Genomic DNA, 13,544 nt, shown 5'->3' with positions numbered 1-13,544 from the left:
CTTTGGAGTTGGTGGATCATTGCATTGATCAGAGTTACTAAGTCTTTCATAATTGATCATTGTTATTTTGTACCTTGCTCTCCTCATTCTATTCTATTCACTTCCATTTGCATCAGTTCATGTAAGAATCTCCAGGTTTTTTAAAAAGCTCATCACTTTTTATAGCTCAACAGTATTCTATCACAGTCATGTACCATAACTTGTTCAGCCATTTCCCAACTGATGGGCATTCCCTTAGTTTCCAATTCTTTGTCATAACAAAAAGAGTTGCTATAAATATTTTTGTACATGTGGGTCCTTTTCCTTTTTCTTTGATCTCTTTGGGATACACACACATATGTGTATATATATACATATATATGTGTATATATATATATATATACACACATATACACACACACACACACACACACACACACATATATATATATATATATATATATATATATATATATATATTAGCAACATTGCTGGATCAAAGGGTATGTGTGGTTTTATAGACTTTTGGGCACAGTTCACAACTCCACCAGCACTAACTCTATCACTCTTTTTTTGTGGGGCAATGAGGGTTAAGTGACTTGCCCGGGGTCACACAGCTAGTAAGTTTCAAATGTCTGAGGCCAGATTTGAACTCAGGTACTCCTGATTCCAGGGCCAGTGCTCTATCCACTGCACCACCTAGCCCCTCCTCTATCACTCTTAAAGACCCCATCATGAACCTGAGCTGGATATCAATTATTTATGGTAAGTTAGAACACCAAGGATAGGTTTAAAGCTACATTATCAACTTCCACTCATAATACACTACGCAGAAAGTCAAGAGTCTCAATATTCTCTTGTATTTAGTGGTCTTTTATTCCTCTTCCTGTCACAGGAGAGCACATTGTCTTCAGATCATCCACTGGGATCCTCAAGGCTCCTGATGCATTGATGGAACAAATGAAACAAGGCATCAGCATCCACAGTGGTCTTTTATGGTCAATAATACATGCTAAACCCTTGATTAATCAGCACCACTACCCATTGCCAACCTAGCACATAGTAGTTGCTTAATAAAGGCTTGTGGATTGACTAAATGGAATAAGCAATTCTCTGGACCTGCTCTTTACCAGATCAAGAGTCAGGTTTAATATTAGGAAAACTATAAGCATAACTGGTCATGTCAATAATAAAAAACATATGATTATATCAATAGATGAAGAAAAATAATAACAAAATTCATCTGGAAAAAACGAAAGGTCAAAAATAGCAAGGGAATCAGTGAAAAAAATGTGAAGGAAGGTAGCCTAGTATTACCAGATTTCAATTACAAAGCAGTAATCCCCGAAACAACCTGGTACTGGCTAAGAAATGAAGTGGTGAATCAGTAGAATAGATTAGGGACACAATATGCAGTAGTGAATGACCATAGTAATTTAGATAAACCAAAGATCCAAGATTTGGGGGCATGAACTCATCATTTAACAAAAATTGCTGGGGGCAGCTAGGTGGCGCAGTGGATAAAGCACTGGCCTTGGATTCAGGAGGACCTGAGTTCAAATCCAGTCTCAGACACTTGACACTTAACTAGCTGTGTGACCCTGGGCAAGTCACTTAACCCTCATTGCCCTGCAAAAACAAACAAAAAATTGCTGGGAAAACTGGAAAACAGTTCATAAGAAACTAGGCATAGACCAATGTTTCACACCATATATCAAGATAAAATCAAAATAGATAGATGTTTTAGACATAAAGGGTAATATCATAAGTAAATTAGGGGAGCATGGGAAAATGTACCTGTCAGGTATGGAAAAGGGATGAGTTTATAACCAAATAAGAGATAAAAAGGATCACTAGAATTAAATAGATATTCTTGATTACACGAAATTAAAATGATTTTGCACAAATAAAGCCAATACCACCAAAATTAGAAGGAATGCAGGGAATTGGGAAAGAACTTTGGTATCGTTTCTCTGATAAAGACCTCATTTCTCAAATATATTGGGAACAAAGTCAAATTTATATAAATAAGAGCACTCCCTTAGTACCTTCTGCCAGCACTGTCCTCTAGCATCCCTTGAGTGTCTGTGTAGGAGGGATGGATTGTCAGGACGTTTAGGCTCTGAGCCAGCTCCCTGCAGAACTTGGGATGGGGTGGAATTGGATGGACTGAGCATTTTGGTGCCTGGTACAGCCTCTGCACAGTCTCTTTCTATGCTCTGTCCTGACTTCATGATCTATTCAAGGGTTCTAATCTGGGCTCCATGAACTTGTTTTAAAAAATTTTTGCTAACTGTATGTTAAGATAATTGATTTTCATTGTAATCCTATGTATTTTGCTTGATGCATTTTAAACAAAATTTTTAAAAATTTAATGTAATAAATATTTTTATTTATAGTTTTGGGCTCCAATTTTTATCCCTCCTTCCCTCCCTCCCCTCCCCACTTTCTGGGGCTATTAGCAATCAGATATGGTTTATACATGTAGGATTATGTAAAACATTACCATATTAGTAATTTTGTATAAGAAAACTTGAATAAAAGAAAAAAAGAAAGAAAGTGAAAAATAGCATGCTTCAGTCTGTATTCCATCAATATCAGTTCTTTCTTTGAAGGTGGATAGTATTCTGAGATGGTATAAATAGGCTTCACCAGTCTGCTAAAGGAGTTCATAACACATGAAGGTTAAAAGCCTCTGGATTAGATATATTCAAAGTAGCAGTGGGGTTGGGGGGGTTGGGGGGCGCTGTTCTTCCTTCTTAGGCAGAGTTGCTTTCTCTCAGAGTTTCTTTCTTTCTCCCATCTTTTGGGAGATAATTAGACACCACATAATTCAGAGATTCTTGACTCTTGGTGTGTGTAATAATAGTAGATCCCATTGGCAGTATGGCAAAACCTGTGGATCCCTTAACAGAATGTTCATTTGTTTTTTAAAAATTCACAATTGAAGGAAATATTAAATTTCAGTTAGAGTTTAGTGAAAATAAAGACACACACACATATATGTATATATATATATATATATATATATTTCACACACATGGGACCCCATTTTTGTTGCCTTTGTGACCATCCACATGATTTAGCTTGTCTGTTTGATCTATGGAGCTCTCTTTCTTTCTTCCTTCTTTTTTTCTCTTGGCACACATGTGGCTTATTTTTATTTTTCTAAATTACACATGAACAAATTTTTTAACATTTAAAAATTTTTTTTGAATTCCAAGACTCCCAAAAAAGAGAAAAAGACCTACTTGTACAAAAATATTTATAGCACCTCTTTTTGTAGTGGTTAAGAATTGTAAATCAAAGCAATGTTCATTAATTGGGGAATGGCTAAACCAACTGTGGTATATGACAATGATGGAATATTATTATGTTGTTATTTTTGTTTGTTTGTTTGTTTTGAAGGGCAATGGGGGTTAAGTGACTTGCCCAGGATCACACAGCTAATAAGTGTCAAGTGTCTGAGGCCGGATTTGAACTCAGGTACTCCTGAATCCAGGGCCCGTGCTTTATCCACTGCGCCACCTAGCTGCCCCTTTGTTTTTTGTTTTTTATTATTGTGTTGTAAAAAATGAAAAGTAGGATGATTTCAGAAAGTCCTGGAAAGACTTATATGAACTGATATGAAGTGAAGTGAGCAGAACCAAGAGAACTTGTACATTGTGACAACAATATTATTTAATGAAGAACTGTGAATGACAACTATTCTTAGAAATATAAGTATTCAAGACAATCCCAAAGGACTGATGAAGGATACTATCCACCTTCAAAGAAAGAACTGATATTGATTGAACACAAACTGAAGTATGATATTTTCACTTTCTTTCATTTTTTCTTTTATTCAAGTTTTTTATACAAAATGACTAATATAGTTGTGTTTTACATAATTGCACATGTAAAACCTATATCTGATTGCTTACCATCTCAGGGAGGGGGCAGGGGAAGGAGAGGAGGAGGGACAAAATTTGGAACTCAAAACTTTAAATAAAAATGTTTTATTATTTAATTTTTTTTCATTTCCAAATACTTTCTTTCCCTTCTTCTCCGCCCCCTTCTTTGAGAAGACAAGCAACTTGAAATAGATTATACCTGTGCTGTCATGCAAACGTTTTAATATTAGACATGTTGAAAAAGAAAACGTAGACCTACCCTCCCCACCAAGAATAATAAAGAAAGCAAAAAAAAAGTATGCTTCAATCTGCATTTAGACTTATGCAACACACTTTTGAATAGGCTGTCTCTGTTTCATGATTTAGCATGCCCATCTCTCAAGCCTCCACCCTACCATTTCTCTTTCTTTCTTTCTTCCTTCCTTCCTTTCTTTCTTTTTGCAGGGCAATGAGGGTTAAGTGACTTGCCCAGGGTCACACAGCTAGTTAAGTGTCAAGTGTCTGAGACCGGATTTGAACTCAGGTCCTCCTGAATCCAAGGGCAGTGCTTTATCCACTGTGCCATCTAGCTGCCCCCACCCTACCATTTCTTAGAATTGCTCTTTCCTAGGGCTCGTATCTCCCATCTGGTCCAGATAAACTGCTTCTCCCTACAGCCTCCAGACAGATGGTGCCTGATATAATGATTGTCCTGCCTGTGACACTGGCCTCCTTGCTGTTCCTCAAACAAGAAACTCCATCTCCTGATTCTGGACATTTTCACTGGTTACCTCCCATGCCTGCAAGACTCTATCCCCTCATCTTTGCCTCTTGGCTTCATTCACACCCTAGCCAAAATCCCACCTTCTGTAAGAAGCCTTTCCTGATTGCTCTTAATTCTATTGTTCTCCTTTTCCTGGTTACCTCCAATTTATTCTGTATATACCTTGTTAAATGTGGTTGTTTGCATGTTGTCTCTTACACTAGGTCGTGAGCTCCTGGAGGGTAGGGACTGTCTTTTGTTTTTCTTTGTATCCCCACAAAGTGTCTGGCACATAGTAGGTGCTTACTAAATGCTTATTGCTTTACTGACTGATGAACTATAATTTTGTTAGCTGATTAGCCAATAATTTTATGCATGACTGGCTTGTTTGTAACATAACTAGATGATGAAGCCCTCATTTGAAAGCTCTCCATAGAGAATAATGATTAGAATACTCTGTAATGTTCTTTACTTTGCCCTGGGGAGAGTGAAGAATTTAGAATCAGAGGTTTGAATTCAAATCCCAACTCTGCTATCCATGTGACTTTGAGTGAGTCACTTAACCCCTTAGGGCTTTATTTTCCTCATTGGAATATAACCCTAGTCCTAAACTGCATTGGCATAGGACTCTTTCCTTATGTGTAGGGATTAATGCCTTGCCACTGTGTTGGGCTGGGGTAGAACTGGTGAGAGCAAGAGAGAGGAGAGCTCTTAGTTTTCTGGGAGCTTTGAATCACTTAGGACATTTTTTTTTGTAATAAACATTTTTATTTATAGTATTGGGTTCCAATTTTTGTCCCACTTTCCCTCTCTCCCCTCTCCCCTTCTTGAGGCAACAAATACTCAGATATGTTATCCATATATGATTGTGTAAAACATTACCATATTTGTCATTTTGTACAAGAAAACTTTCTTAAAAGAAAAAAATGAAAGAAAGTAAAAAAATCACATGCTTCAGTCTGTTCCATCAATATCAGTTCTTTTTTGGAGGTAGATAGTATGTTTCAGTGATAGTCCTTTAGGATTGTCTTGGATCATTGTATTGTTCTTTTTTCTTTTTTTTGTTTTGTTTTGTTTGGGGTTTTTTGGGGGCAATGGGGGTTAAGTGACTTGCCCAGGGTCACACAGCTAGTAAGTGTTAAGTATCTGAGGCCAAGATCATTTGTATTGTTGAAAATAGTCAAGTCATTCACAGTTCTTCATCAAACAATATTGCTGTCTCTGTGCACATCATTCTCCTTAGCTCTGCTCACTTCACTATACATCAGTTCATACAAGTCTTTCCAGACTTTTCTTATAGCATAATAATATTCCATCACTATCATGTACCTCAGCTTGTTTAGCCATTCCCCAATTGATGGGCATTTCTTTGATTATCAATTCTTAGCTACCACGAAAAGAGCTGTTAGAAATATTTTCATAAAGATAGGTCTTTTTCTCTTTTTGGGGATGTCTTTGGGATAAAAACCTAGCAGTGGTATTGATGAGGGATGTATTTGGGGTTCAAATTTATTGTGAGTCATCCCAAAAGAATTACAAGACTCAGTGTCTCAGTTTCCCAAGTTTTATTGCAATACTGTGAGTGACCACAGGGAGAGAACCAGAATAGTGGAAAGGTATCTCTCAAATAGTGAAAGGAAAGACAATTATATTTATAGTATGGATAAATTGATTATCAGTCTCATTATAATAATCTCCACCTTGGGGAGGTAGCGGGAACCTTTTTCAGAGGAGGTATGTTTTGGGGGTTTACACGTCATAAGGTGAATCTGGGGACAAATCTGGCCTTTTCTACACATGTCTCTTTCTGGTTCCCATGACTAGTTTCAAAACATAATCATTTTTCTTTAGAATTTCTTTTTTCTTTTTTCTTTTTTTTTGGGGGTGGGGGCGGGGCAATGGGGGTTAAGTGACTTGCCCAGGGTCACACAGCTAGTAAGTGTTAAGTATCTGAGGCCAAGATCATTTGTATTGTTGAAAATAGTCAAGTCATTCACAGTTCTTCATCAAACAATATTGCTGTCTCTGTGCACATCATTCTCCTTAGCTCTGCTCACTTCACTATACATCAGTTCATACAAGTCTTTCCAGACTTTTCTTATAGCATAATAATATTCCATCACTATCATGTACCTCAGCTTGTTTAGCCATTCCCCAATTGATGGGCATTTCTTTGATTATCAATTCTTAGCTACCACGAAAAGAGCTGTTAGAAATATTTTCATAAAGATAGGTCTTTTTCTCTTTTTGGGGATGTCTTTGGGATAAAAACCTAGCAGTGGTATTGATGAGGGATGTATTTGGGGTTCAAATTTATTGTGAGTCATCCCAAAAGAATTACAAGACTCAGTGTCTCAGTTTCCCAAGTTTTATTGCAATACTGTGAGTGACCACAGGGAGAGAACCAGAATAGTGGAAAGGTATCTCTCAAATAGTGAAAGGAAAGACAATTATATTTATAGTATGGATAAATTGATTATCAGTCTCATTATAATAATCTCCACCTTGGGGAGGTAGCGGGAACCTTTTTCAGAGGAGGTATGTTTTGGGGGTTTACACGTCATAAGGTGAATCTGGGGACAAATCTGGCCTTTTCTACACATGTCTTTTTCTGGTTCCCATGACTAGTTTCAAAACATAATCATTTTTCTTTAGAATTTCTTTTTTCTTTTTCTTTTTTTTGGGGGTGGGGGCGGGGCAATGGGGGTTAAGTGACTTGCCCAGGGTCACACAGCTAATAAGTGTCAAGTGTCTGAGGTCGGATTTGAACTCAGGTACTCTTGAATCCAGTACCGGTGCGCCACCTAGCTGCTCCCAGAATTTCTATACCCCTTACAAGAAAGTTCCAAAGGACTCATGATGGAAAAGGCTTTCCAAATTCAGGAAAAAAAAAAAAGGAACTGTGGAATATGGATACTGATTGGACCATATTATTTCTTTTGGTTTTGGTGCTGTTGGTTTTCTTTTTTGAGGTTTTTCCTTTTTACTCTGATTCTTCTAACATGACTAATGCAGAAATACGTTTAATGTTATTTTATATGTATATGTATATGTATATGTATATGTATATGTATATGTATATGTATATGTATATGTATATGTATGTGTATATATAAAACCTATATCAGATTACCTGTTGTCTAGGGGAGGGGGAGGGAGGGGAGGGAGGGAGAAAAATTTGAAATTGGAAATCTTATATAAACAAATGTTGAAAACTATCTCTATGTGTAACTGGAAAATAATAAAATACTTTTATTTTAAAAAAAAAGAAAAAAAAAGAATTTCTATACCCTTGTCATTTTATCATTGTTATAGTCTTCAGGTCTCCTTGGCCTAGGTCCCTCTGTTCTCGTTATGGGTACTGATTTATGTGGGTACAAAAACCCAGCATCCTACTTGTAAGTTATCCATCAACTGGGGTCTGACTCCCTTTTGGAGCTAATATCTGAATTAGAGCTTGGGTCTTAGATTTTTCTGTTAACCCTTTTTTCACCTCCCACATCTGTATTGCTGGATCAAAGGATATGCACAGTTCTATAGCCCTTTGGGCATAGTTCCAAATTGCTCTCCAGAATGGTTGGATCTTTTCACAACTCCACCAACGGTGGATTAATGCACTTAGGACATTTTCAACTTTGAGAGAGAAATGAAGCCAACCCCACTTCAGGAAAAGACTGGGAAGGCATAAGAGGAACTGGAAATCTCCATTCTGTCCCTATTCCCAGTTTGCTTCACTAAAGACTCTGGGTAGTTTCCCCTCAGCTGAGATGGAAGACCATCTATTTTTGTTGAGCAGAGTTACCTTGTTCCCAATGGGAGAGCTCCTTCACTCTGTATTGGCTGGTCCATATTCTCCTATGCATACCTTCTCTGATTTATGTTTGCTATTGATTTGAATAAATGGGTTTTCTTGGCTAAGTGCTACATGTGTTCATTGTGGAACTGGTATTTGGTGGAAAGGGGGTCAAGTCTTAGATATAAAGCTTGGGGTTCCTCCTCTTCCTTAGTAATGAATAGTGCTCAGAAGTTAGCTTGAATGTGAAAACCACATCTCCTAGACTAACAATATGTAAGGGAGCAGATAGATATAATTCTATCCTGGTACTCTCTCTCTTTCTGAAGAGACCAGAATGGTCAGCCTCTGCCCTCTAACTTCCTGCTTCCCCTCCTAGCAGGAATTAAAGTCTCCCTTGGAGAAGGGTAAAGGGAAAAGAGGCCAGAGATGTCTGTTCTGCCTCCCTGTTGAGCCAAATAACAACCACCCCTCAAAACACATGGGGCCTTGCCACACCTAATATGAAAGGATTGAACTAGATGATCTAAAAAGTCTCTTTTGGACCTAAATCTAAGATTCTATAACTAGAGATTCTCTCTTTTTTTTTTTTTTTTTAGTGAGGCAATTGGGGTTAAGTGACTTGCCCAGGGTCACACAGCTAGTTAAGTATTAAGTGTCTGAGGCCGGATTTGAACTCAGGTACTCCTGACTCCAGGGCTGATGCTCTATCCACTGCGCCATCTAGCTGCCCCTATAACTAGAGATTCTTAAACTTTTTTGTGAGTTATGAGCTCAATTTTTTTAAAATGCAAAAATAAGATTACAAAGGAAATCAATGATGTCAAAATATAGTTATCTAACTTCACATATGTGTATACATACATCCATACACACTTATGTACATGCATACATACATACCTGGGTATGTGTATATAATTTTAAAGTTCTTGGGACCCAGGTTAAAAACCCCGTCTCAACCAAAAGTCTTTTCTTTGTAATGCTAAAACCTGATTGGTTCAGGTTTTATTGATTCATGCTCCAAGAAACTGGATAAACACACAACTAATCCATAGTATCTCCTCAGTTTGGACCTCAGGCTGCCAAGCTGGAGAGAAGGAGAAGGATGGAAGGGAAGAAAAAGAAGGAAGAAAAGGAGAGGAAGGAAGAGAAGAAAAATGCCTTTATTAAAAAAAAAGCATTTTACATTTATGATTCTGATCTAATTCTCACAACTAGCCTCTGAGTTGGGTGAAATGAGTACTCCCATTTTACACATGAGGAAACAGAGGCTTAGAGAAATTAAGTGACTGGCCTGGGGTCACATGGTGAATAAGTGTCTGTGGCAGGACTTGATTCAGCCTCCAAGTCCAGCCCTTTGTGTACAGATTCCAGATTGAGTTCAAACACTGAGCAATCACTCTGCCTGCCACCTGACTTCTTCGTGGAAGGCCGGCCACTGACTCCTGCCAGAAGCTAACCCGGGGCTGTGATTCACTCCAGCGTGTTTGGGAATCTGGAGGCCTGAAGGGATTACAGGCAAAGTTCACATGTTCCTGGTGAGGACCCTTGCCAGTGAAAAGACTTAATCAAACAAGTGGTGGACTCCTTCCTTGGCTCAAACCTGAATGTTGAGTAAAAATACAACTGGGTTGACATAGAAGGCACCCTTTGCTGCCTCTGTCAGACAGTGGCATTCCCTCTCCCTTCTGTCTTTCCTTTTCTATCTCTTTCCCCCTCCTTTTTTTTTTTTTACCCCCTCTGTCCTTTCCCTCCCTTTCCCTTTTCTTCTCCCTCTCTCTCTGTGTCTCTCTCTCCTTTCCCCTATGTCTCTCTCCCTTCGGGCTCCGCCCCCCCCCCCCACTGTCTCTCTGTCATTGCCTCTCTGTCTCTCCCCTGTCTCTCCCTCTCTCTCTGTCTCTCTGTCCTTTCCCCCTTCCCCCTTCCCTACCTCTCTCTTCTCTTCCTTCCCATCTCTCTGTCTCTCTCTCCCACTGTCTCTCTGCCATTGCTTCTCTGTCTGTCTCTCACCTGTCTTTCTCTGTCTCTCCCCTGCCTCTTCCTCTCTCTGTGTCTCTGTCTCTCCCTCCCCTTTTGACCCCTCTCTTCTTTTTTCCCCTCCCATCTCTCTCTCCCTCATTGTCTCTCTGCTTTTGCCTCTGTCTCTTCCTTTTCTCTTTCACTCTCTCCCAATCTTCTACCTTCTGTGTTTTACTGATTAAGTTCAGAGAAGCTTGGGAGGGGTGGAGGTGGGGGGTAGGGTGTTCCCACTGCTTTGGCAGCCAGAGTTATCTTGCCTTCCCTTTTGAGTGGGAGGTCGATGGGCACTTCCCAAGTGTTCTCTTTTCTCATATCACCTAATTGTTGTTCACAAGTATTCAAATACTGGCATCACTGGCCACTGCAACTGCAAGGTATATATAATGTGCTGCGTATAAAGTTAGCATTTGTCAAATTGAATTGAAAAGGTCAAAAGCAGGGTCCCTAAGACCCACTAGTAATCAATTATCTTTCTTTTCATTGGAAACCTGCTTCTCCTAAATCACATCTGAGGTCTGTTATTGCTGGGGCTGGAAGGTTTCCTCTCCAGGTAGTCAGACATTAAAAAAAAAAAATCTGGACCTGTGATGTCATCAGGATGGGTAGCTCCCAGTGTGGAAACCCCCTCCCACATCTCCATCTATAACTTACAGTATTGCTTGGGGCTATTGAGTCATAAAGTGACCTATGGTGACACAATCACTGTGATAGAGCAAGACCTGAACCCAGGTCTTCCTGACTCCCAGGGCAGTACTGTACCCAAATTACCACATTCTCTCATGCCCCCTCCCTCAAAATATCCATAGGTGTCTAAAGTAGGTATTGTCGTTCCCCGACCCCCCCCCCCACCTAATACTGCTTAAGTGAATCTAAGTTCTAATTAACCATGATTGAATTAAATTGAGTTGACAGCCTACCTCAGGCTGATATCAAGCCTTTTTTTTTTTTTTTTGTACCTGGTTATTGACCAAAGAGACAGTTTCCCTCTGGACCAAGTTCCCTGCATTTTCCAGAGTCCAATCCTATTTCTTGATAATGGACTTTGTCTTGATCCATTTCTGGGTCAGGAAGTTGAGGGTTTAGTCATTCATTTCCAAGTAATCCCTCTTCCAGGTATTTCTTTCTGGGCCTGGGAAGGGGCCAGGTTTTCAGGCAGCTCACCCAAGAGAGAAACTGTATTGTTCTCCTTTCTGAAATCTCCCCCTGGTACTTTATCTTCCCCTAAAAACTCCCTAGCTGTGTTCAGAATCTTATCTTTGGTGTCAAATTCCATGGGTGTGCTCTCAATTCAAGGCCTTTGGGGAGAGTCCATACGCATTGCTATGGTCATTCACCCCCAACACATAATTGTGTAATTCTCCTTAGGCTCACACCTGCCTTAGTCCCAGAAAGATACTAGCACTAGCAGCATTGCCAATGCTAGTAACCCAGCTTTTTCCCATCACCCCCCCACCCCCACTACACACATCCAGAAAGAACATCTATAATCCTGGATGAACCTCCAAAAGTACAAAGTGTGTGTCAGGTAGGGCATTTAAATCACTCAGCTCTTAACAGAATGGACCAGGCTCAATCTTCCAGAGCAGTTCTCTAGTCATGAGAATATGCCTTATGTTTAGCTCAACCCAGAAATCTCTTTCTAAGAACATCTGAATGATTTATTTCCAGCTTTCTCCTAGGAGTATTCTAGTCCTGCTTCCTCTTTAGTCTTTTTATATAGAACTTTAATGCACTTTACACATGTTATCCCATCTGATTCTCCCAACAACCTTGGGTAGTAGGTGCTATAATTGCCCCCATATTATAGATAATGGAAACTGAGGCTTGGAGACATTAAATCATTTGTCCAGGGTCATATACCTAGTAAATATTTGAGATGGGATTCTGAGTGGGATATGGTAGACTTGAGTCAGTTTAGACTCTGAAGCTTATTACCAGATCATTCTGTCCATGTTTTGTCCCATTGCTAATAACAGAATATTGTAGTAATCATGTATCTTGCTTTGCTGAACTTGGTATACACTGGTACCATCCCTCCCTCCCTGCTTGCATTCCAAAGCCCCCAGTTCCTGTTACCACCCCCCCACCCCCCCCACCCCCCCCTTGTTCTATAGCCAAGCAGGAGAGCTGTCTCCCGTTAGTGCAGACCCACCCTGATACTACCTCTCCCTTCTTGCATTCCTAAGCCCTAGCTCCTGGTACCAGCTTCTGGTACCATGTCTCTCTTCTTCCCCCTTACCCACTCCTTACACTGGTGGAGTGGTTTCACCCTTTCCCCCTTCCTTTCCCCCCAGCTCTCAGATGTAGCTGAGCATACATCCATACCATGATCACGCACTGAACATGCATCCTGGGTGAGACAGGATTGGATGTTAGATTGTAAGCTCACCCTGTGCACAAGGGGACTGCCCCCTCAAAACTTCCATAAAAACCCAACTCATGAGCTCATCAGGGTGCTCCTCAACTCTTGCATGGGGTCGCCCATTCTCATAAGAATGAAATAAATCTGTCTCTGCTTGACTTGGTGGTCTCCTCAAATTATTTGGGTAAACTGAGGCAATTGTCCCATACAGATTCGAACACAGGTCTTTTTGATTCCAGGACCAACAGTCTCTCTACTGTACCACCTCTCTCTCTGTCTCTCTCTTTTTATGGTCAATGAGGGTTAAGTGACTTGCCCAGGGTCCCACAGCTAGTAAGTGTCAAATGTCTAAGGCAGCATTTGAACTCAAGTTCTCCTAAATCCAGGGCCAATGCTTTATCCACTGTGTCACCTAACTGCCCCAAAATTGTATTCATTCATTCATTTATTTTGCAGAGCAATGAGGGTTAAGTGACTTGCCCAGGGTCACACAGCTAATAAGTGTCAAGTGTCTAAGGCCAGATTTGGTCCTCCTGAATCCAGGGCTGGTGCTTTATCCACTATGCCAATTAGCTGCCCCCCTAACTATCTCTTTAAGTAATAAGTACCTAATGCACATTTGGACATACACTGTTGTAGGAATATTATGGGTCCCAGTTACCACAGAAGTTGTCTGAGGCGGTAAAGGAACCTTCTCCTTGAAACTAAACCAAAGGACAGACACACCTAGAGAGATAAGCAGCACTGGATCTGGAC

General features: G+C 40.0%; 1 long non-coding RNA gene across 1 annotated transcript; it reads right to left on the bottom strand.

The window, feature by feature from the left end:
• Positions 1–801: 801 nt before the first annotated feature.
• LOC122739753 lies at positions 802–11,615 on the bottom strand. Its single transcript, XR_006354675.1, has 3 exons — positions 11,383–11,615; positions 9,308–9,494; positions 802–919 (listed from the first exon to the last, which is right to left on the bottom strand). It is a non-coding gene; the product is annotated as an uncharacterized LOC122739753 (long non-coding RNA).
• Between the last annotated feature and the right edge of the window lie 1,929 nt (positions 11,616–13,544).

The sequence above is a fragment of the Dromiciops gliroides genome, chromosome 2, assembly GCF_019393635.1.
Source record: "Dromiciops gliroides isolate mDroGli1 chromosome 2, mDroGli1.pri, whole genome shotgun sequence".
Classification (NCBI taxonomy): domain Eukaryota; kingdom Metazoa; phylum Chordata; class Mammalia; order Microbiotheria; family Microbiotheriidae; genus Dromiciops; species Dromiciops gliroides.
Note: the sequence above shows the minus strand (reverse complement) of the source record. Positions and strands in the feature narration are given on the sequence as shown.